The following is a 26,002-nucleotide window of genomic DNA, read 5'->3' on the forward strand; positions in this document are numbered from 1 at the left end:
ATGTCTTTCAAATGTTGTGCACACATTTGTTTACATCCCTGTTAGTGAGCATTTCTCATTTGCTAAGATAATCCATCCACCTGTCTCAAGTATTGACGAAGCGTGCAATTGGCATGCTGACTGTAGGAATGTCCACCAGAACTGTTGCCGGAAATGGAATGTTAATTTCTCTACCATAAGCCACCTCCAGCATCATTTTAGAGAATTTGGCAGTACGCCCAACCAGCCTAACAACTGCAGACCACGTGTAACCACGCCAGCCGAGGACCTCCACATCCGGCTTCTTCACCTGCGGGATCGTCTGAGACCAGCCACCCGGACAACTGATGAAACTGTGGGTTTGCACAACCAAATAATTTCTGCACAAACTGTCAGAAACCGCCTCAGGGAAGCTCATCTGCGTGCTCGTCGTCCTCACCAGGGTCTTTACCTGACTGCAGTTTGGCGTCGTAACCGACTTCAGTGGGCAAATGCTCACCTTTGATGACCACTGGCACGCTGGATGGCAGACAGTGTGTATGGTGTCGCGTGGGCGAGCGGTTTGCTGATATCAACATTGTGAACATAGTGCCCCCTTGGGGCGGTGGGGTTATAGTATGGGCAGGCATAAGCTACAGACAACGAACACAATTGCATTATAATCGATGGCAATTTGAATGAACAGAGATACCATGACAAGATCCTGATGCCCATTGTCGTGCCATTCATCTGCCGCCATAACTTCATGTTTCAGCATGATAATGCACGGCCCCATGTCGCAAGGATCTGTACACAATTCCTGGAAGCTGAATATGTCCCAGTTCTTCCCTGGCCTACATACTCACCAGACATGTCACCCCTTGAGCATGTTTGGGATGCTCTGGATCGACGTGTACGACAGCGTGTTCCAATTCCTGCCAATATCCAGCAACTTTGCACAGCCATTGAAGAGCAGTGGGCCAACATTCCACAGGCCACAATCAACAGCCTGATCAACTCTATGCAAAGGAGATGTGTCGCGCTGCATGAGGCAAATGGTGGTCACACCAGAAATTGACTGGTTTTCTGATCCACGGCCCTACCTTTTTTTTAAGGTATCTGTGACCAACAGATGCATATCTGTATTCCCAGTCATGTGAAATCCATAGATTGGGGCCTAATTTATTTATTTCAGTTGACTGATTTCCTTATATGAACTGTTACTCAGTAAAATCTTTGAAATTGTTGCATGTTGCGTTTATATTTTTGTTCAGTGTAGTAAGCTTGCCTTGCTGTTCATGTCCGACTTTTCATTGTTTTTTATTGTATTAACGTTAATGTTAGAGATTGAAGATGTTTGTCACGCAATGCAGCTGAAGTAACGTAGCTAGCTAACTTTTGTATTGCTTATTGCGTAGTGGAGGATAAAAATACCTGTATGCCTATGGATGTGTATGTAGACGATCTGTGTATGGACCCTAAAACAGTTGGTACAAAGTTCAGAAGAGTTTTTATTTTTTTTACTGCTTCCACTGGTTAAGGGGGAGGGGGAGGGGCACAGATAATGAGGACATGTATTTCTCTAACACAGAGAAGAAGAGAAAACAAAACAGTGAAAATGGAAAACAATAGTGGTGTAAAAATAAGAACCATCCTGATGCTGGGAGAAAAGTGTCCCTTGCTGCAACCCAGCGATGGGAATAAGAGAGAACACAACAGAGCCCTGAGGGTGCAGAGTATCAGGGTGCAAAACAGTCACACACACACACAAACACACACAAGCACGGACAAGCACACATACACAGCTTCACACACACGCGCGCACACCAAAGAAAAACAAAATTACAAAAAGTAACGCCACATGTAATTGCAGTGGCCTAGTTCCTTTCTTTGTTATCAGCCCACTTTCTGGTGTAAGCCACAGCGTACACACTGGGCCAGTAGATAAGGACTGGGAGCCTCTGCCTGCATCCCAAATGGCACCCTATCGCCTACATACTGCACTATATTTGACCAGCACCTGCAGTTACAGTGGCTGTGGATGAACGGCTCTGCGGCTCTGTGTAACGGCTGGTGTATATGCTCTATTATGGGGTCACTCAGACATACAATGGATGTGTGGGATATGTAGGTTAAGTGGGACAATGAAATGTAGGCTCTAGAGTGTCAGCGCGTGGGAGAGGAAGTGAGAGAAAGGAGAGTTGATATGTGTGTGAGAACCGACTGTGTGACATACAGTAACATTGCATCACTGCTATCCACACCATTCGAGAGGTATATCGGTTGAATCCCTGTGTGTGTGTGTGTGTGTGTGTGTGTGTGTGTGTGTGTGTGTGTGTGTGTGTGTGTGTGTGTGTGTGTGTGTGTGTGTGTGTGTGTGTGTGTGTGTGTCTAAATGTAGCCAGTAATCAGAATAAGCTCATGTGTTTGAGTTAGTGTGTAAGTGAGTCTGTTAAAGCGCATTAAAGCAAGCATTAAAGCAAGTCAGAATATCTGTATTATTGTAAATGTGTGTGTACCTCTGAGTGAGAGCGAGTGAGTGTGTATGTTTGAGCTTGTGTGTGTGTGTCTGAGTGAGAGTTTGCCTAAATCAACTAATGCTTTGAAGACAGTTTTATGTCTGTATTAGTGGGGGTGAGCCAGTCCCATTCCCAGCAGCTTAAAACACGCAGAAATCACAGTTGAATGCTTTTATCACGGTCAGTTATATCCCTAACAGAACAGAACAGAAACAGACCAGTGAAATAAAGGACCATGTCCTAATTAGAACACATTCAGGTGACACTAATGTACCTTTAATGTCTATTATAAAATGGGTTGTTTGGATACTGGATGCTTATTGGACAAGCAGCGTTCCAAGCCGTGCTGTATTCACCTACACAGGCACACCTAAGCCTGCTAACAGTTCCATCTGAATTATCACTGCGCCTCCAAAATAATATCATGTTCACTTTGCTGTATTTCCTCTTGCTTCTAGCCTAGCATTTAGTTTGGTACAGTGACGGTTAATATACAGTTGAAGTCGGAAGTTTACATACACCTTAGCCAAATACATTTCAACTCAGTTTTTCACAACTCCTGACATTTAATCCTAGTAAAGATTCCCTGTCTTAGGTCAGTTAGGATCACCACTTTATTTTAAGAATGTGAAATGTCAGAATAATAGTAGAGAGTGATTTATTTCAGCTTTTATTTATTTCATCACATTCCCAGTGGGTCAGAAGTTTACATACACTCAATTAGTATTTGGTAGCATTGCCTTTAAATTGTTTAACTTGGGTCAAACGTTTCGGGTAGCCTTCCACAAGCTTCCCACAATAAGTTGGGTGAATTTTGGGCCATTCCTCCTGACAGAGCTGGTGTAACTGAGTCAGGTTTGTAGGCCTCCTTGCTCGCACACGCCTTTTCAGTTCTGCCAACAAATTTTCATTTGGAAGACCCATTTGCGACCAAGCTTTAACTTCCTGACTGATGTCTTGAGATGTTGCTTCAATATATCCACATAATTTTCCTTCCTCATGATGCCATCTATTTTGTGAAGTGCACCAGTCCCGTGCTTGGGATGCTACCACCCCCGTGTTTCACGGTTTGGATGGTGTTCTTCGGCTTGCAAGGTACCCCCTTTTTCCTCCAAACATAACGATGGTCATTATGGCCTAACAGTTATATTTTTGTTTCATCAGACCAGAGGACATTTCTCCAAAAAGTACAATCTTTGTCCCCATGTGCAGTTGCAAACCGTAGTCTGGCTTTTTTATGGCGGTTTTGTAGCAGTGGCTTCTTCCTTGCTGTGCGAGCTTTCAGGTTATTGTGGATATTGATACTTTTGTACCTGTTTCCTCCAGCATCTTCGGTCCTTTGCTGTTGTTCTGGGATTGATTTGCACTTTTCGCACCAAAGTACGATCATCTCTAGGAGACAGAACGTGTCTCCTTCCTGAGCGGTATGACGGCTGCGTGGTCCCATGGTGTTTATACTTGCGTACTATTGTTTGTACAGATGAACGTGGTACCTTCAGGCGTTTGGAAATTGCTCCCAAGGATGAACCAGACTTGTGGAGGTCTACAATTTTTTTTCTGAGGTTGGCTGATTTCTTTTCATTTTCCCATGATGTCAAGCAAAGAGGCACTGAGTTTGAAGGTAGGCCTTGAAATACATCCACAGGTACATCTCCAATTGACTCAAATGACGTCATTTTCTGGAATTTTGCAAGCTGTTTAAAGGCACAGTCAACTTAGTGTATGTAAACTTCTGACCCACTGGAATTGTGATACAGTGAATTATAAGTGAAATAATCTGTCTGTAAACAATTGTTGGAAAAATTACTTGTGTCATGCACAACGTAGATGTCCTAACCGACTTGCCAAAACTATAGTTTGTTAACAATAAATTTGTGGAGTGGTTGAAAAACAAGTTTTAATGACTCCAACCTAAGTGTATGTAAACTTCCGACTTCAACTGTAAGCCTAGCTGTCTGCCTATCCGACCTCGGAAACAATGTTTCAAATGAAATGCGATCTCCCCTTTACCATAGAGAGCAAACAGTGTCCAGATGAGACATCAACTTTTTCTGAGCCAGGCGAAATCACGTATCAATGTCATTATTATGGACATATCCAAGTAAATGCCAATAGAAAAAAGCTCAAACAAAAATGTTTTATCTACAGTAGTATACTGTCATTTCAGGTGCAATGTTTGACGTAACTGAACTGAAGTTGGCTAGCTAGCTAGCAAGTGACAACACCAACATCAGCATCAGCATCAGTCCGGCAGCAAAGAGGAAGAGAATGGATACTGTTCCCAGAGATAACGCACCAGGTGACATTGGACACTTAAATGGCAATGTACAGATCAAATGTGAACAAAAAATCTTAGTTGACCTCTGCTTTGAAAACCCCCAAAACCCCAAAGGTGAGCGGGTTTGTAGGACCACTGAAGGAAGAGGGTCCCTACAGTTGACACTTCGATGTCTAGGAATCAGCTGATCGCGGAACAGAGTAAAGATGTTTCCCTCTCCCATCTTTTTGCTGAGGAGGAATTTGATTAAGTTTGTGTGGGTTACTTTGACAGAGATGATGTTCTAATGAGGAAATGGTGTTCTCGCGCCACTCCTGGGCAGGACGATTGGCCCAGGGTATCTCAAATTGTCTTTTCAGTTACGCTTCGACAAGAGATACTGAGGTTGGCTCACGATGGTAGTATGGCAGGACATCTTGGGGTCAACAAGACATATGACCGTATCTTGCATAACTTCTTCCTGCCTGGCCTGAAACAGGATGTCGTGTCTTACTGTAAATCCTGTTGCGTTTGCCAGCAGACGGTTAAACCGAACCAAGCTGTACCAGTTGCACCTCTGCAGCCTATTCCTGCTTTTGACAAACCTTTCAGCAGGGTTCTGGTGGACTGTGTAGGTCCTTTGCCCAAGGCAAAGAGTGTTAACCAGTTTCTCTTAACCATCATGTACGCTGCCACTCATTTCCCTGAGGCCATTCCACTGAGGAAAATCACCAGAGGAAAGTTACTACGGATATTGCAGGAGTTTCCCCTTGAAATCAGACACGTCCGTGATAAGGACAACTAAGTTTAGCCAGTGTGTTGCCCTGCCTCACAATTTGTTTTGACTGCACGTTTTGCTGTTTTGGAGATGAGTCTTGTTTTGGTTGGGCTTGTTCCAGGAGGATGAGAGTACTAAAAACATACTTTATTTTACCCCTGTTTCTGAAAAAAAGTGTGTGTTTTGTTTTATATTTAATTGTTGACAGCCAGCAGACGCCATGTTATTGGAGAAGGCGACGCATAAGTAGCGATGCATTTAAGTTGATTATGTTGTGAAATGAAAGTTGTTTTCTGTTGGTGGTGAGCAAACTTGTCCAACAAAAATATAGGATATATTTGTTGTCTTAAGGGGGAAGGTGTTACAGATTTTGTTTTTTCCATTTATGTTTTGAGGTTGGACTTTTAGCACGTTAGCACTGATTGGTGCCACCTCATTAGTCAGTATGTGTTACACCTGTGCTGGCTTGTCCATCTCGTTAGTCGAAAGGCGTTTCACCTGTGCTGGCCCAGGTGCTATTTAAGAGCGGCTGGCCCAGCGCTCCAGTGGTCTTGAAAGATGTGGAGGGTCAACACCTTTAGTTGGCGCGCCCTATTTTGAGTTCTAGACAAACAATCATTTATCTGATCTTCCCTGTTTTTGTTTTGCGACACCTTTTTGGTTTGCTTCCTGTCTTTAAGTTTGGTGTGGGTTTTTCTTTTGTTTGCCTCTTATTGGGCAAATATAGTGGGTGCTCATGCTTGTGGCCGCTCATGGTTGGTGTTTTTTAGGTTCCAGTTGTTGTTGCTAGTCAACTTTCAGTGGACATCCCCATGAGTGTCTTTCAGAACCCCTCCTGAAACCCCACCTGTTTCGTTTTGGTTGTTGTCAGTGACTCTTTGTTAGTTGCCCACTCTGTTTGAGCGACATTATATGGTTTTCTTGCTGGGGAACGTAACAGACATAACTAGGCTAGCTGTAGTTTAGCTAGCATAGCAACCATTTCTGTTTGCTTGGCGTCGGGCCAAACAACACCATTTACCTGTGACTGTATTCAGCACATAGCACGTTCTCTTGTGCCTTATTGCTTAAATACACACACTTTATTGTCACTATAGCTACAAGGAATATGGTTGATAATGTCTGGCTTTAGATCTATGCCTTTGATATGGTCATGCCATGAAATAGAAAATACACTCCCAACCCTATTCAGATGAAGGATGGATAAAAAGTGCCTGAGAAATGAAGTAAAGTCTGCCACTTTGACATACTCCCAGTCCCAACAGTGATTTACATCATGTGTCTGAATAAATCACTGTTGGGAGCATATCAGAGACATTTACCCAGGCTATTGTCATACACTGCAGCACACACACACACTGAGCAGAGAGAATGTATTGTAAATGCTTCTGTGCCTTCCTAAACCGGATGGTGAACTTCTGGGAGCTACATGGATAACGTCTGCTGGCTGCTGCAGAGGAAGAAGGGGTGTCAACACCTCTGACTAATCAGCTGCAGGAGATCTTCTTGGCCAGCCTCCACTTTTGCCTCCATCTCTCTTTATTTTCCTCCTCTCCATTCCTTACCTCATCCCTCAATCGCTACGCACACAACAGAAATGTCTCCTTCTCTCTCTCTGTCTCTCTGCCCGCCCTCTCCATCTCTTCTGTCTCTACTCCATTTTCTCTCTCTCTCTCTCTCGTTGGAGTGCATGCTGGGAGTGAGTCGTGAAGCAGGAGTGATTGTGAGAGCGACTGGAATTCTTTTCACTCTTGGGTTTTGGTGTGTGTATATATATATATATATATATATATATATATATACATACATACAGTGGGGAGAACAAGTATTTGATACACTGCCAATTTTGCAGGTTTTCCTACTTACAAAGCATGTAGAGGTCTGTAATTTTTATCATAGGTACACTTCAACTGTGAGAGACGGAATCTAAAACAAAAATCCAGAAAATCACATTGTATTATTTTTAAGTAATTAATTTGCATTTTATTGCATGACATAAGTATTTGATACATCAGAAAAGCAGAACATAATATTTGGTACAGAAACCTTTGTTTGCAATTACAGAGATCATACGTTTCCTGTAGGTCTTGACCAGGTTTGCAAACATTGCAGCAGGGATTTTGGCACACTCCTCCATACAGACCTTCTCCAGATCCTTCAGGTTTTGGGGCTGTCGCTGGGCAATACGGACTTTCAGCTCCCTCCAAAGATTTTCTATTGGGTTCAGGTCTGGAGACTGGCTAGGCCACTCCAGGACCTTGAGATGCTTCTTACGGAGCCACTCCTTAGTTGCCCTAGCTGTGTGTTTCGGGTCGTTGTCATGCTGGAAGACCCAGCCACGACCCATCTTCAATGCTCTTACTGAGGGAAGGAGGTTATTGGCCAAGATCTCGCGATACATGGCCCCATCCATCCTCCCCTCAATACGGTGCAGTCGTCCTGTCCCCTTTGCAGAAAAGCATCCCCAAAGAATGATGTTTCCACCTCCATGCTTCACGGTTGGGATGGTGTTCTTGGGGTTGTACTCATCCTTCTTCTTCCTGCAAACACGGCAAGTGGAGTTTAGACCAAAAAGCTCTATTTTTGTCTCATCAGACCACATGACCTTCTCCCATTCCTCCTCTGGATCATCCAGATGGTCATTGGCAAACTTCAGACAGGCCTGGACATGCGCTGGCTTGAGCAAGGGGACCTTGCGTGCGCTGCAGGATTTTAATCCATGACGACGTAGTGTGTTACTAATGGTTTTCTTTGAGACTGTGGTCCCAGCTCTCTTCAGATCATTGACCAGGTCCTGCCGTGTAGTTCTGGGCTGATCCCTCACCTTCCTCATGATCATTGATGCCCCACGAGGTGAGATCTTGCATGGAGCCCCAGACCGAGGGTGATTGGCCATCATCTTGAACTTCTTCCATTTTCTAATAATTGCGCCAACAGTTGTTGCCTTCTCACCAAGCTGCTTGCCTATTGTCCTGTAGCCCATCCCAGCCTTGTGCAGGTCTACAATTTTATCCCTGATGTCCTTACACAGCTCTCTGGTCTTGGCCATTGTGGAGAGGTTGGAGTCTGTTTGATTGAGTGTGTGGACAGGTGTCTTTTATACAGGTAACGAGTTCAAACAGGTGCAGTTAATACAGGTAATGAGTGGAGAACAGGAGGGCTTCTTAAAGAAAAACTAACAGGGCTGTGAGAGCCGGAATTCTTACTGGTTGGTAGGTGATCAAATACTTATGTCATGCAATAAAATGCAAATGAATTACTTAAAAATCATACAATGTGATTTTCTGGATTTTTGTTTTAGATTCCGTCTCTCACAGTTGAAGTGTACCTATGATAAAAATTACAGACCTCTACATGCTCTGTAAGTAGGAAAACCTGCAAAATCGGCAGTGTATCAAATACTTGTTCTCCCCACTGTATATATTGATTAGATTAGTTGTTTTAAGGTTATCTTGTCTAACTATCACTAAGCACGTATAGGGGTGGTGGGATCGTTGAGATTGGTTTTCGCAAGGGCACAACCAGCGTGTGAGGCTGGTTGCAATGGCCACTCGCGGAAGTTTGGAGTTTGAAAAACTTAGTCGGCGACATGGAGTAAAGATTCCTGCTGCGGCCGGGTGTTCAGTGGAAGAATGTAGCTTGGCAGTGGGTGCTATCATTGGGTATGATAGCAGTAAATCAGCCTCAAGGATGAATAGCGCTGTAGTGATATTTTTAGATTCCATTGAAAAGGTGAATAAGATAGTTGAGAGTGGTGTTGTGTTGCGGGAGACACAGACGCCGGTATTTCCGCTTATGAATCCAGCGAAGAAACGTATACTTTCTAACGTGCCACCATTTGTTAGAGATGAAGTGTTGGAGCGAGAGTTATCTCGTCATGGTCAAATTGCATCTACAATAAAGAAGGTTATTTTTGGATGCAAATCTCCGTTGCTGAAACATGTCGTGTCTCATAGGAGACAAGTGCATATGATTTTAAAAAAGGACATTGATGAACTGAATTTAACATTCAGTTTTAAGATTGATGGATTTGATTATGTCTTCTCACCTTCTACTTAATCAATGAAATGCTTTGGCTGTGGAAGAGAGGGGCATTTGGTGCGTAATTGTCCCGAGAATGAGCGTGCAGATTCTGGTAGCAGCTCTAGTGCTGGTGCAGCTAATGCACCACCGCGAAGGGATGAACATGCTAAGGGTGCAGGGGAAGGGAGAAGGTGGGCAGATGTGGTAGGAAAAGTAGGAGAGGAAGGCAGTGTGGATACGGGGGCAATTGTGGTAGATCAGAACAAAGAAGGAGGGGAAAAAGTCGGTGAGATTGCGACTGCCGCTGCTGAGGTGGTGCTGGAAAATTAAATTGGAGGTCAAGAGGAGATTGAAATAATGGAAAAGGAAGCAGCTGTTTTCAAAGTACAGAGGAGTAAGAAGAAGAATGCAAGGGGTGGTGAAGGGTCTAATTCCAAGAGGAAGGTAGAGATTGATAAATCAGTTGAAGATAAACAGATTGTAGAGATGGTGGAGTTTTCTTCTGGGGAGGATAGCGAGAGTGAGTCATCTGATGCGTCACAACAAAATACTGAGATAAATGGGGTGGAAGGGAGGTATGGGATTGAGAAAGTACGTCAATTTCTGAAGTTGACAAAAGGGAAGAAATATATGCAGGATTATAATGTAACATATTTTTTCCCTGAAAGTGAATTGTTTAATGAATCAGCAAAGTTTCTGATGTCAAAAATAACAGGGGGAGGTTTGACAAGAAAATGTCAAAGAGTTCAGTCACAGCCTTAACTCTGTAAAGAGATGTGGTTTCTGTGTCTTCCTCTGTATTTTTTTCCATCCATGAGCAGTTTTAAGATTTCTTCTTTAAACGTAAATGGGGCAAGAGACGTTAAAAAAAGAGCCATAGTGTATGAGTTAATTAGGGGAAATGGAAGTGACATAAATGTTATACAAGAAACGCATAGTAATTTGGAAAATGAAGTTATGTGGCAACAGGAGTGGGTGGGGGGACAGTGGTGTGTAGTCATAAAAACTCAAAAAGTGGGGGTGTGGCCATCTTGTTCTCAAAAGGGTTTTTGCCTTTGTCATATGAGGTTGAAGAGGTAGTTGAGGGGAGGTTATTAAAAGTTAGAGCAAGGTATGAAAACATCACTATGTGTCTGATAAATGTATATGCCCCAGTGGTGGCAGTTGAGAGGGTATATTTTTTAGAGACATTATCAAATACCATTGAGAAATGTAATAATGAATATTATTTATTTATTGCTGGGGATTTTAACTGCACAGTCAGTGATTTAGATAGAAATCACAAAGAACCTCATATAGCCTCAAGGACTTTTTTAAAACGCCTCATTGTAACATATGAACTGTGTGATATTTGGCGGAGTCAACATGGAGGCACGAGACAGTACACCTGGGCGCATTTGAGAGAAAACACCATCTCTATGGCCAGGTTAGATAGGTTTTATTGTTTTGAGCATCAATCTCAGGTCTGTATTTCAAGTGTGATAACCCCAGTGGGATTTTCTGATCATTGTTTAATAACAGAGGTGGTGTTCATTAACGATGTAAAACCCAAAAACTTTATTGAGTGATGCTCACTTCAGGAAATGTTTTAGTTTTTTCTGGGAGAGGTGGAGGTCTCAAAAGGCCAGTTTTGTATCCCTTCAACAGTGGTGGGATATAGGGAAAATCCAGATTCAACAATTCTGTAATCAATACACGAGGAATGTCACCAAGGATATCATCAGATCAATGAAAGCCCTAGAGACTGAAATAGTGGAACTCATGACGTTGGTTGAGACCACAGGAGATCGAGGCCATACTCAGGCCCTCAAGAGGAAAAAAGCTGCATTGGCAGACCTGCTGGGTATCAGAGCACAGGGGGCATTGGTGAGAAGTACGTTTCAGGGAATCTCTGAAATGGATGCCTCATCCAAATTTTTCTTTGGTTTAGAGAAAAAGAATGGACAAAGAAAAAGTATTAATTGTCTCAAATCAGCTGTTGGACAGGAGCTCACTAGCCCTAGTGAAATTAGAAAGAGGGCAGTAGAGTTCTATGCTGAGCTCTACAAGTGTGAGTACAAAGAGGATAAAACAGTGACACAGCAGTTCCTTGATGGGCTCCCACAGGTGGCTGCAGAAGCTCAGGTTGAGCTAGAGCAACCATTGTCTTTGCAGGAGTTATACACTGCATTAAAATACATGGAAAATGGAAGGGCACTGGGCATTGATGGGCTTCCCGTTGACTTTTTTAAGTCTTTTTGGGCTATGTTGGGAGAGGATTGGCTAGCAGTAGTTAATGATAGTTTAACCGGAGGGTTACTACCAATAAGCTGCAGAAGGGCTGTCCTCACCCTACTGCCCAAAAAGTGTGACCCTAGGGAGGTGAAGAACTGGAGGCCGGTGGCTTTATTGTGCACTGATTATAAGATCCTGTCAAAGGCTTTGTCCAACAGACGGAGGGAGGTGATGGGGCAAATCATACATACGGACCAGTCCTACTGTGTTCCCGTCAGGCAGATAGGGGATATCATTTCTCTGATTCGTGATTTTTTGGAGGTCTCTAGGGCTTTTGTGTTGGATGCTGGTCTAATTTCAATTGATCAGGAAAAGGTATTTGACCGAGGGGAACATCAATACTTATGGCACACTTTTGAGGCGTTTGGGTTCAGCTCTGGTTTTATTGCCATGATAAAGGTGATATATGGTGACATTGAAAGTGTATTGAAAGTTAACGGTGGTTTGAGTGCTCCTTTTAAAGTGTGTAGAGGTATTAGGCAGGGATGCTCTTTGTCGGGAATGTTATATGCCATTGCTATAGAGCCACTACTAAATAGCATTAGAAGTCGCATTGAAGGGGTGTACCTTTTCAGAGGATATTCCTCCTATTCGTCTCTCAGCCTATGCTGATGATGTAGTTGTTTTAGTGAAAAATCAAGCGGAGGTGGATAGTTTGAGAGTAATGGTTGATCGTTTTAAGGGAATATCCTCTCCAAAGGTAAATTGGGAAAAAAGTTGTGCTTTACAGATTGGAGAATGGTCTGGAGGGATCATGGCTTTGCCAGGGGGGCTGGAATGGTGTAAGGGAGGTTTTAAGTATATTGGAGTGTACCTAGGAGATGAGGGGACAATGGAAAAAAATTGGATTGGGGTGGTTGAAATGGTGGAAGGGAGGATGAGGAGATGGCGTTGGTTGTTATCTCGTATGTCATATAGGGGGCGCACTATTATAGTTAACAATGTGATTGCCTCTGCACTGTGGCATCGGTTGTCAGTTTTAGAGCCACCATCTGGCCTTCTGGCTAAGATACAGGCAATTATTGTGGATTTATTTTGGGATAAATATCACTGGGTTCCACAAAGTGTTTTGTATTTGTCAAAATCAATGGATTGGAGATTCTTAATGTGAGTCTGGAAGGAGAGTTTACAGTCTAACCAGACACCTAGGTATTTGTAGTTGTCCACATACTCTAGGTCAGACCCGTCGAGAGTAGTGATTCTAGTCGGGTGGGCGGGTGCCAGCAGCGTTCGATTGAAGAGCATGCATTTAGTTTTACTAGTGTTTCAGAGCAGTTGGAGGCTACTGAAGGAGTGTTGTATGGCATTGAAGCTCGTCTGGAGGTTTGTTAACACAGTGTCCAATGAAGGGCCAGATGTATACAAAATGGTGTCGTCTGCGTAGAGGTGGATCTGAGAGTCACCAGCAGCAAGAGCGACATCATTGATATACACAGAGAAAAGAGTCGGCCTAAGAATTGAACCCTGTGGCACCCCCATAGAGACTGCCATAGGTCCAGACAACAGGCCCTCCGATTTGACACATTGAACTCTATCTGAGAAGTAGTTGGTGAACCAGGCGAGGCAGTCATTTGAGAAACCAAGGCTATTTAGTCTGCCAATAAGAATGCGGTGGTTGACAGAGTCGAAAGCCTTGGCCAGGTCGATGAAGACGGCTGCACAGTACTGTCTGTTATCGATCGCGGTTATAATATCGTTTAGGACCTTGAGCGTGGCTGAGGTGCACCCATGACCAGCTCGAAAACCGGATTGCATAGCGGAGAAGGTACGGTGGGATTCAAAATGGTCGGTGATCTGTTTGTTAACTTGGCTTTCAAAAACTTTCGAAAGGCAGGGCAGGATGGATATAGGTCTGTAACAGTTTGGATCTAGAGTGTCACCCCCTTTAAAGAGGGGGATGACCGCGGCAGCTTTCCAATCTCTGGGGACCTCAGACGTTACGAAAGAGAGGTTGAACAGGCTAGTAATAGGGGTTGCGACAATTTCGGCAGCTAGTTTTAGAAAGAAAGGGTCCAGATTGTCTAGCCCAGATGATTTGTAGGGGTCCCGATTTTGCAGCTCTTTCAGAACATCAGCTGTCTGAATTTGTGTGAAGAAGAAGTGGGGGGGGGGCATGGGCAAGTTGCAGCGGAGGGTGCAGAGCTGGTGGCCGGGGTAGTGGTAGCCAGGTGGAAAGCATGGCCAGCTGTAGCAAAATGCTTGTTGAAATTCTCGATTATTGTAGATTTATCGGTGGTGATAGTGTTTCCTAGCCTCAGTGCAGTGGGCTGCTGGGAGGAGGTGCTCTTATTCTCCATGGACTTTACAGTATCCCAAAACTTTTTGGAGTTAGTGCTACAGGATGCACATTTCTGTTTGAAAAAGCTAGCCTTTGCTTTCCTAACTGCTTGTGTATATTGGTTCCTAACTTCCCTGAAAAGTAGCATATCGCGGGGGCTATTTGATGCTAATGCAGTACGCCACAGGATGTTTTTGTGCTGGTCAAGGGCAGTCAAGTCTGAGGAGAACCAGGGGCTTTATCTGTTCTTAGTTCTGTATTTTTTGAATGGGGCATGTTTATTTAAGATTGAGAGGAAATTACTTTTAAAGAACAACCAGGCATCCTCTACTGACGGAATGAGATCGATATCCATCCAGGATACCTGGGCCAGGTCAATTAAAAAGGCCTTCTCGCTAAAGTGTTTTAGGGAGCGTTTGACAGTGATGAGGGGTGGTCGTTTGACCGCGGACCCGTTACGGACGCAGGCAATAAGGCAGTGATCGCTGAGATCCTGGTTGAAGACAGCGGAGGTGTATTTAGAGGGTAAGTTAGTCAGGATGATATCTATGAGGGTACCCATGTTTACGGATTTAGGGTTGTACCTGGTAGGTTCGTTGATCATTTGTGTGAGATTGAGGGCATCTAGTTTGGATTGTAGGATGGCCGGGGTGTTAAGCATATCCCAATTTAGGTCACCAAGCAGTACGAACTCTGAGGATAAATGGGGGGCAATCAATTCACATATGGTGTCCAGGGCACAGCTGGGGGCTGAGGGGGGTCTGTAGCAAGCGGCAACAGTGAGAGACTTATTTCTGGAAAGGTGGATTTTTAGAAGTAGAAGCTCAAACTGTTTGGGCACAGACCTGGACAGTATGATAGTGAGTAGATAGTAAACAAAAGTGAAATAAACAAATATTAACAGTAAACATTACACTCAGTAGACATTTCAAATATCATATTATGTGTATATATACAGTGTTGTAACAATGTGCAAATAGTTAAAGTACAAATGGGAAAATAAATAAACATAAATATGGGTTGTATTTACAATGGTGTTTGTTCTTCACTGGTTGCCCTTTTCTTGTGGCAACAGGTCACAAATCTTGCTGCTGTGATGGCACACTATGGTATTTCACCCAGTAGATAAGGGAGTTTATCAAAATTGGGTTTGTTTTCAAAATCTTTGTGGATCTCTGTAATCTGAGGGAAATATGTGTCTCTAATATGGTCATACATTTGGCAGGAGGTTAGGAAGTGCAGCTCAGGTTCCACCTCATTTTGTGGGCAGTGTGCACATAGCCTTTCTTCTCTTGAGAGCCAGGTCTGCCTATGGTGGCCTTTCTCAATAGCAAGGCTATGCTCACTGAGTCTGTACATAGTCAAAGCTTTCCTTAAATTTGGGTCAGTCACAGTGGTCAGGTATTCTGCCACTGTGTACTCTCTGTTTAGGGCCAAATAGCATTCTAGTTTGCTCTGTTTTTTTTGTTAATTCTTTCCAATGTGTCAAGTAATTCTCTTTTTGTTTTCTCGTGATTTGGTTGGGTCTAATTGTGTTGTTGTTGTTGTCCTGGGGCTCTGTGGGGTCTGTTTGTGTTTGTACTGTGGTCCTCTGTAGCTAAGCTGGTAGAGCACGGTGCTTGTAACGCCAAGGTAGTGGGTTCGATCCCCGGGACCACCCATACACAAAAATTTATGCACGCATGACTGTAAGTCGCTTTGGATAAAAGCGTCTGCTAAATGGCATATTATTATTATTATTATTATAAACAGAGCCCCAGGACCAGCTTACTTAGGGGACTCTTTTCCAAGTTAATCTCTCTGTAGGTGATGGCTTTGTTATGGAAGGTTTGGGAATCGCTTCCTTTTAAGTGGTTATAGAATTTAACAGCTATTTTCTGGATATTGATAATTAGCGGGTATCGGCCTAATTCTGCTCTGCATGAATTATTTGGTGTTTTTCGTTGTACACAGAGGATATTTTTGCAGAATTCTGCATGCAGAGTCTCAATCTGGTGTTTGTCCCATTTTGTGAATTCTTGGTTGGTGAGCGGACCCCAGACCTCACAACCATAAAGGGCAATGGGTTCTATAACTGATTCAAGTATTTTTAGCCAGATACTAATTGGTATGTCGAATTTTATATTCCTTTTGATGGCATTGAAGGCCCTTCTTGCCTTGTCTCTCAGATCGTTCACAGCTTTGTGGAAGTTACATGTGGCGCTGATGTTTAGGCCGAGGTATGTATAGTTTTTTGTGCGCTCTAGGGCAACGGTGTCTAGATGGAATTTTGTATTTGTGGTCCTGGCAACTGAACCTTTTTTGGAACACCATTGTTTTTGTCTTACTGAGATTTACTGTCAGTGCCCAGGTCTGACAGAAACTGTGCAGAAGATCTAGGTGCTGCTGTAGGCCCTCCTTGGTTGGTGACAGAAGCACCAGATAATCAGCAAACAGTAGACATTTGACTTCAGATTCTAGTAGGGTGAGGCCGGGTGCTGCAGACTGTTCTAGTGCCCTCGCCAATTTGTTGATATATGTGTTGAAGAGGGTGGGGCTTAAACTGCATCCCTGTCTCACCCCACGGCCTTGTGGAAAGAAACGTGTGTGTTTTTTTCCAATTTTAACTGCACACTTGTTGTTTGTGTACATGGATTTTATAATGTCTTATGTTTTTCCCCCAAACCCACTTTCCATCAATTTGTATAGCAGACACTCATGCCAAATTCAGTCAAAAGCTTTTTTGAAATCAACAAAGCATGAGAAGACTTTGTTTTGTTTGTCAATTAGGGTGTGCAGGGTGAATACATGGTCTGTCGTATGGTAATTTGGTAAAAAGCCAATTTGACATTTGCTCAGTACATTGTTTTCACTGAGGAAATGAACTAGTCTGCTGTTAATGATAATGTAGAGGATTTTCCCAAGGTTGCTGTTGACGCATATCCCATGGTAGTTATTGGGGTCAAATTTGTCTCCACTTTTGTGGATTGAGGTGATCAGTCCTTGGTTCCAAATATTGCCGAAGATGCCAGAGCTAAGGATGATGTTAAAGAGTTTAAGTGTAGCCAATTGGAATTTGTGGTCTGTATATTTTATCATTTCATTGAGGATACCATCAATACCACAGGCCTTTTTGGGTTGGAGGGTTTGTATTTTGTCCTGTAGTTCATTCAATGTAATTGGAGAATCCAGTGGGTTCTGGTAGTCTTTAATAGTTGATTCTAAGATTTGCATTTGATCATGTATTTTTTTTTTTGCTGTTTTGTTCTTTGTTATAGGGCCAAAAAGATTGGAGAAGTGGTTTATCCATACGTCTCCGTTTTGGATAGATAGCTCTTTGTGTTGTTGTTTGTTTAGTGTTTTCCAATTTTCACAGAAGTGGTTGGAGTCTATGGATTCTTCAATTACATTGAGCTGATTTCTGACATGCTGTTCCTTCTTTTTCCGTAGTGTATTTCTGTATTGTTTTAGTGATTCACCATAGTAAAGGCGTAGGCTCAGGTTTTCTGGGTCTCTATGTTTTTGGTTGGATAGGTTTCTCAATTTCTTTCTTAGGTTTTTGCATTCTTCATCAAACCATTTTTCATTGTTTTTACTTTTCTTCGGTTTTCTGTTAGATTTGATAGGAAAGCTGAGAGGTCAAATATAGTGTTTAGGTTTTCTACTGCAAAGTTTACACCTTCACTATTACAGTGGAACGTTTTGTCGAGGAAGTTGTCTAAAAGGGATTGAATTTGTTGTTGCCTAATTGTTTTTTGGTAGGTTTCGACACTACTTTCCTTCCATCTATAGCATTTCTTAATATTATTCAGTTCTTTTAGCTTTGATGCCTCATGATTGAGTATTGCTCTGTTCAAGTAGACTGTATATTTGCTGTGGTCTGATAGAGGTGTCAATGGGCTGACTGTGAATGCTCTGAGAGACTCTGGGTTGAGGTCAGTGATAAAGTAGTCTACAGTACTACTGCCAAGAGATGGGCTATAGGTGTACCTGCCATAGGAGTCCCCTCGAAGCCTAGCATTGACTATGTACATACCCAGCGTGCGACAGAGATGCAGGAGTTGTGACTCGTTTTTGTTGGTTATGTTGTCGTAGTTGTGCCTAGGGGGGCATATGGGGGAGGGAATGCTGTCACCTCCAGGTAGGTGTTTGTCCCCCTGTGTGCTGAGGGTGTCAGGTTCTTGTCCAGTTCTGGCATTTAGGTCGCCACAGACTAGTATATGTCCCTGGGTCTGGAAATGATTGATTTCCCCCTCCAGGATGGAGAAGCTGTCTTCATTAAAGTATGGGGATTCTAGTTGGGGATATAGGTAGCACACAGGAGGACATGTTTCTCTGTTGAGATAATTTCCTTTTGAATTTCTAGCCAAATGTAAAATGTTCCTGTTTTGATTAATTTAATAGTGAGTTAGGTCTGCTCTATACCAAATTAGCATACGCCCTGAGTCCCTTCCCTGTTTCACACCTGGTAGTTTGGTGGATGGGACTACCAGCTCTCTGTAACTTAGAGGGAAACCAGTGGGTCTGTCTCCTCTATACCATGTTTCTTGTAGGATGACAATGTCTGTATTTCTTTGGTGAAGTCCAGGTTCCTGCTCTTTAGGCCAAAGGCAGATGACCTCAGGCCTTGGATATTCCAGGATGAAATTGTGAAGGCTTTGTGTTCCATAAAGTGTCTAATGTTGTTGGTCGTGTGGTTTGGCCTCAGGCCAGTAATTGTGAGCAGAGCCTGCTGAGCATCTGGTATATGCCATTGGCTTGGGCTAGTGTAAGAGTGGGGTTTGGGCCTGTTTGCCTGCTCACGGCTGGGCGTATGTGTGACTTTCATGTTGAAGCCCACTTTGAGGGAGTGGGGTGCATGGTGTGGGTAGGAGGGGCATAGGTCTGATCTGAGGGGGCCTAAACGGGGTGTGGGCATGGTTGACTTGGGAGGGTGTTAATTGGTTGGGGTGGGGGTGTGGATGTGGCTGGTGGTGCTGTGGTCTGGATGTAGGTCCTCTCTGCGGGGGTCCTCTATGTGTAGGTCGATATCCTTTAGGGTCCGGGCGAAGGTGGGCACTGCTGCCTTGTATAGGTGGACCTGGTCGTAAAGGCTGTTCAAGTCCAGGGTGGAGTGGTGGGCCAGGTAGACATTTGGTTTTGAGGCACAGTCACGGGAAATACTTGCGTTTACCTGCTGTATGGTAGCAGGGTGGAAGTCTTTTCGTGGTAGCAGGGTTGAGATAACCACTTGTAATCAAGGTTCCGTTTTAGGACCACTATTGTTTTCACTATATATTTTACCTCTTGGGGATGTTATTCGAAAACATAATGTTAACTTTCACTGCTATGCGGATGACACACAGCTGTACATTTCAATGAAACATGGTGAAGCCCCAAAATTGCCCTCGCTAGAAGCCTGTGTTTCAGACATAAGGAAGTGGATGGCTGAAAACTTTCTACTTTTAAACTCGGACAAAACAGAGATGCTTGTTCTAGGTCCCAAGAAACAAAGAGATCTTCTGTTAAATCTGACAATTCATCTTGATGGTTGTAAAGTCGTCTCAAATAAAACTGTGAAGGACCTCGGCGTTACTCTTGACCCTGATCTCTCTTTTGACGAACATATCAAGACTGTTTCAAGGACAGCTTTTTTCCATCTACGTAACATTGCAAAAATCAGAAATTTTCTGTCCAAAAATGATGCAGAAAAATTAATCCATGCATTTGTTACTTCTAGGTTAGACTACTGCAATGCTCTACTTTCCGGCTACCCGGATAAAGCACTAAATAAACTTCAGTTAGTGCTAAATACGGCTGCTAGAATCCTGACTAGAACCAAGAAATTTGATCATATTACTCCAGTGCTAGCTTCCCTACACTGGCTTCCTGTTAAGGCAAGGGCTGATTTCAAGGTTTTACTGTTAATCTATAAAGCGTTACATGGGCTTGCTCCTACCTATCTTTCCGAGTTGGTCCTGCCGTACATACCAATACGTACGCTACGGTCACAAGACGCAGGCCTCCTAATTGTCCCTAGAATTTCTAAGCAAACAGCGGGAGGCAGGGCTTTCTCCTATAGATCTCAATTTTTATGGAACAGTCTGCCTACCCATGTGAGAGACGCAGACTCGGTCTCAACCTTTAAGTCTTTACTGAAGACTTATCTCTTCAGTAGGTCATATGTTTGAGTGTAGTCTGGCCCAGGAGTGTGAAGGTGAACGGAAAGGCTCTGGAGCAACGAACAGCCCTTGCTGTCTCTGCCAGGCCGGTTCCCCTCTCTCCACTGGGGTTCTCTGCCTCTAACCCTGTTACAGGGGCTGAGTCACTGGCTTGCTGGTGCTCTTTCATGCCGTCCCTAGGAGGGGTGCGTCACTTGAGTGGGTTGAGTTACTGACGTGATCTTCCTGTCTGGGTTGGCGCCCCCCCTTGGTTTGTGCTGTGGTGGAGACCTCTGTGGGCTATACTCGGCCTTGTCTCAGGATTGTAAGTTGGTGGTTGAGGATATCCCTCTAGTGGTGCGGGGGCTGTGCTTTGGCAGAGTGGGTGGGGTTATATCCTTCCTGTTTGGCCCTGTCCGGGGGTTTCTTCGGATGGGGCCACAGTGTCTCCGGACCGCTCCTGTCTCAGCCTCCAGTATTTATGCTGCAGTAGTTTATGTGTCGGGGGGCTGGGGTTAGTTGGTTATACCTGGAGTACTTCTCCTGTCTTATCCAGTGTCCTGTGTGAATTTAAGTATGCTCTCTCTAATTCTCTCGTTCTCTCTTTCTCTCTGAGAACCTGAGCCCTAGGACCATACGTCAGGACTACCGGGCATGCTGACACCTTGCTGTCCCCAGTCCGCCTGGCCTTGCTGCTATTCCAGTTTCAACTGTTCTGCCTGCGGTTACGAAACCCCTACCTGTCCCAGACCTGCTGTTTTCAACTCTTAATGATCGGCTATGAAAAGCCAACTGAGAGACCTGAGCCCTAGGACCATACGTCGGGACTACCGGCCGTGGTGACTCCTTGCTGTCCCCAGTCCGCCTGGCCTTGCTGCTATTCCAGTTTCAACTGTTCTGCCTGCGGTTATGGAACCCCTACCTGTCCCAGACCTGCTGTTTTCAACTCTTAATGATCGGCTATGAAAAGCCAACTGAGATTTATTCCTGATTATTATTTGACCATGCTTGTCACTTATGAACATTTTTGAACATCTTGACATGGTTCTGTTATAATCTCCACCCGGCACAGCCAGAAGAGGACTGGCCACCCCTCATAGCCTGGTTCCTCTCTAGGTTTCTTCCTAGGTTTTGGCCTTTCTAGGGAGTTTTTCCTAGCCACCGTGCTTCTACACCTGCATTACTAGCTGTTTGGGGTTTTAGGCTGGGTTTCTGTACAGCACTTCGAGATATTAGCTGATGTACGAAGGGCTATATAAAATAAAATTGATTGATTGTGCGTTGGGGAAAGTAGAAGAAGCTTTTTCTATCACTCCCTTGAGTGCTGTGGCCACCCTTTCCTGCTATGTTCTCAGGTCGTTTGTGCCTGTGTGTATTATTATGTGGCTGGGTGATCCTAGTTGGTCATCAGACAGAAGGTCTAGGGCGCGCTGGGTGTTTGGACACCAGAGTTTAGACACTGTGTCTTTGGGAAAAAAAGTATTTTCTTGTATTTCCCGTTTGAGTCCATAAGGAGTACAATTTGGGGCTTTTGTATGTCCTCAGTGGGTGTGGGGGGGTCATCAGGAGGGCTATCAGGGTGGCTGACAGGGGGGTGCTCAGAGGGGTTGGGATCCCCTGGGCTTGGGGTTCTTCATTTGTTTGTCCGGCTGTGATGTCGAGGCTACTGTTCTGCTGCGGTGTCAAGACTTTGGACAGGATCTGAGGTGGGCTGTTCTGCTGGCTTCTCTGCGGGGGTGGCCAGCTCTCTAATGGGTTGTTCTCTGTCACCCATCATCGTTCTCATCTTCTCCTCCAGCACTCTGATCCTCTCCTCTAGTGCTCTGCTCTTTCTCCTGTTGATGTTGTCTCACCACAGTCCAGAGTGCAGATATGTCTCTCTCCACCTCCAGCTCTCCAGGTCTAGTTAAGGGGGTGTTGTTGTGCTGGACTGTTGTCTGGGTCTGTGTTGACTGGAGTGTAATCACCTGCTGTTCCAGCTCCACCTGCCTTACCTCCAGCTGGGTGAATGTATCCTTCATTTCAATGAGGGAGTAGTACTCTGTGCTGGGAAGTTGACTTTCCGCTTGGGGTTGCTCATCTGTGGGGTTATTTAATGAAGAGGTTTGGTCTGACCCGCTCGGGGTGGGGGTATCTTTCTCAAGGGAGAGCTTTTCCTGCTGAGCTATTTCTTTGTTTAGGTGAAGGTCCAGCTGGAACTGTTTGGGGTTGCCCTATACCAATACTGTTCCAGATTTATAAAGATTGATATTAGCTGACTCGTAGTCCTCGTTGTCTAGTATCCTGAGTTTCCACCCATCACTAACACCCTCCCTCTTAACAGAGGGGTAGTGTGCTAATATAGCACTGTGCCATGCCAGGGGATGGTCTGTGTGGAAGATAAGGTTGCTTATGTTCCCATTTTTATAGAAGTCAGCAAAAAGTGTCTCTTGATTTCCCATAGGAGCTTCATTCTGGTAAACACACACACCACTGTATTGGTTAACATGCCTCTACATCTCCTCCTCTGTCTCTGCCTGGTGCTGTCATCCCAGTGTCTCTCTACATTCCTCCTCTCTCTAGAGGTCCTACTGTCGACAATACTTATTTTATAGATGGGGGGTGTAATACCCCTCTACCAGCTCCCTCCCTCTCTCAATCCCTCCGTCCCTTCATCCCTCGCTCCCACTCATCCATCACCCTGTCACTCAACCAGCGAAGGGTCAATCTAACCTGCAGTGCTCACCAACTCTGTCACACACACACACACACACACACGTCTGCTGAACCCATCTGCTGAGCTCATCATTAGTGTGTGTCCACAGGGAGCTTGTCAGAATGACTGACAGCCCAGCTAAAGGAGATGGGGTGAAACTGCTCAGGATGCTAGCCTGTTTTAAATTGACCATTGAGTCAATATATAATAAAGAGATACCAAACCAACCCCCACTGTGAAAATATATACACATGCACGCACACACACACAAACACGTTTGTTTTACTATCTTTATGGGGACCAAACAATTGATTCCCATTCAAAATCCGATTTTTCCTAACCCCTAACCCTAAACCTAATTCTAACCATAACCCTAATTTTAACCCTAAACATAACCCCTATGCCTAAAATAGCCTTATTCCTTGTGGGGACCGGCTAGGATAGTAAAACCACACACACACACACACTCTTTGTCCTACTCAGACACCTCTGTTAGCAGTGCAGCCAGTAGTCTCATTACTGCAGTTCCTCAGAGAGACACTGCTGCAGTCTCAACCTGCATCCCAAATGGCACCATATTCCCTTTATAGTGCACTACTTTTGACCAGAGCCTTATAGGGCCCTGGTCAAAAGTAATGCACTATCAAGGGAATAAGGTGCCATTTAGGACGCAAACTCAGTCTTGCTGGCTGCTTCTCATTATGTTGCCTGGCCTCCACACATACCAGAACAGCCATTACCACAGGGCCTGGACCCTGAGGAGAGGCCCTTCATCCTGCACACCACCCCATTAACACTGTAGACACCACCCCATTAACACTGTAGACACCACCCCATTAACACTGTAGACACCACCCCATTAACACTGTAGACACCACCCCATTAACACTTTAGACACCACCCCATTAACACTGTAGACACCACCCCATTAACACTGTAGACACCACCCCATTAACACTGTAGACACCACCCTGCACACACCACCTCATTAACACTGTAGACACAACCCTGCACACCCCACACCATTAACACAGTAGACACCACCCCATTAACACTGTAGACACAACCCTGCACACCCCACACCATTAACACTGTAGACACAACCCTGCACACACCACCCCATTAACACTGTAGACACAACCCTGCACACACCACCCCATTAACACTGTAGACACAACCCTGCACACACCACCCCATTAACACTGTAGACACAACCCTGCACACCCCACACCATTAACACTGTAGACACAACCCTACACACCCTACCCCACTAACACTGTTAACACAACCCTGCACTTCCACCCCATTAACATTGTAGACACAACCCTGCACACCCCACCCCATTAACACTGTAGACACAACCCTACACACCCTACCCCACTAACACTGTTAACACAACCCTGCACTTCCACCCCATTAACATTGTAGACACAACCCTGCACACCCCACCCCATTAACATTGTAGACACAACCCTGCACACCCCACACCATTAACACTGTAGACACAACCCTGCACACACCACCCCATTAACACTGTAGACACAACCCTACACACCCTACCCCACTAACACTGTTAACACAACCCTGCACTTCCACCCCATTAACACTGTAAATAATACTCAAACCCTTTGGACTCGAGAAAGGACCATAACATTGCAGTAACATTGCAGTAATGCTAACACTGTGAGCCGAGGCCTACTCATTGGCCAGTGCTGACCACTACAGACAGCAGGGGTCAGTGATGTCTGACTGAAGCCCCACTACTACTACTGGCTCTGGGTAGGAGCTGCTCATCAGGTCTAGGATCAGTTTACCATCCCCCAATCCTAACCTTAACCAAAGGGGGAGGGGGGCACACAAAACTGACCTTAGATCAGTTAGCTTAGATACGCTCTCTCTCTCCTTCAATAGAGCAGGCTAAGTACAATGGAATCCTGCGTGCTTATGTACGTGTCGTTTTGTGAGTGAGAGAGAAAGAGGGAGGAAAAGAGAGACCGAGAGAGAGGATGTGTGTGTAATGTGTGCATGTCTGTGTGTGTGTGTGAGCGTGCCAGTGTATGAGTTTGAGCGTACATTTGTGAATGTGTCTCAAATCAGCTCGCTGTAAGAACAACTTCTGCACATCTTTTTCTTTACTTTGAACAACCTTTTGAAACGTTAAATAGGACAGACCTTATCAGTTCACAACTCTGACAGTTGCTTCAGGCTTGAATCAATTGGCATGCCAGTGTTTGAGGGCCGTATTATGGCATCTGACAAGCGCAATAACAGAACAGCTTTCTCATGGCCTTTAGACACAGCCCATCAGTCCATGTTGGCACCCTGTCCATCACGTATCACAACATGCCATCTTACACTACACCATAGCTACCATGACAGGCACTGGCATTACATGGCTTTAGTTATGGTTTGTAGACACCAACGAGGAAAGGAAATACTCTGCTGTAAGACTACTTTAACCCACGTCTCATCAGAACACTACACAAATCCACCAAACACTACACAAATCCACCAAACACTACACAAATCCACCACTGATCAAAGCACAACAGCTTGTGAGAGAGAATACTGAAAAGAGAAGAAACATACTGCAGTACTCTGATGTAAATCTACTTCAACTAACCAGGAAGTGAACTTCAGTAATGTAAAGTGTAATTTTTATTTTTTATTAAATGTATTTATCCAGGTTAGTGTCATTGAGATAAATCTATTTTTCAAGAGAGACCAGGTCCAACCGAGATAGCAGCAGGAGGGAACAATGTTTGAGACAAATATCAGACAAACTGTAACAATTTACAGACATAGACACACCATAAAACAAAACAAAATGACATAGACACACATACATTTCAATTACAGAAACATACAAACATGTCAAATTAGAATACAGAATCTAACCAAGAACAGTAATGTAAGATCACAGATGATCAACGCTTGGATTAATGGGTCAGAGAAGTAATGATGCATAATGATACAGAGGAAATACTCTTGACACCCTGAAGACTATTTTATCTAAGTACAGTAACGTAAGATTACAGATTACCAACGCTTCCTGGGATTATTGGGTCAGATAATCTGAATGCATGTAGTGAAGTAATGGT

General features: G+C 44.3%; 1 protein-coding gene across 1 annotated transcript in view; it reads right to left on the bottom strand.

Annotated features, from left to right (window-relative positions):
* LOC311146003 (alpha-(1,6)-fucosyltransferase-like) overlaps nt 1-26,002 on the bottom strand; it is a gene marked incomplete at its 5' end in the record, with an annotated part of 77,788 nt that overhangs the window by 51,347 nt on the left and 439 nt on the right. The gene's annotated exons all lie outside the window — the stretch shown is intronic.

The sequence above is a fragment of the Coregonus lavaretus genome (assembly GCF_964263955.1).
Source record: "Coregonus lavaretus genome assembly, chromosome: 18".
Lineage (NCBI taxonomy): Eukaryota > Metazoa > Chordata > Actinopteri > Salmoniformes > Salmonidae > Coregonus > Coregonus lavaretus.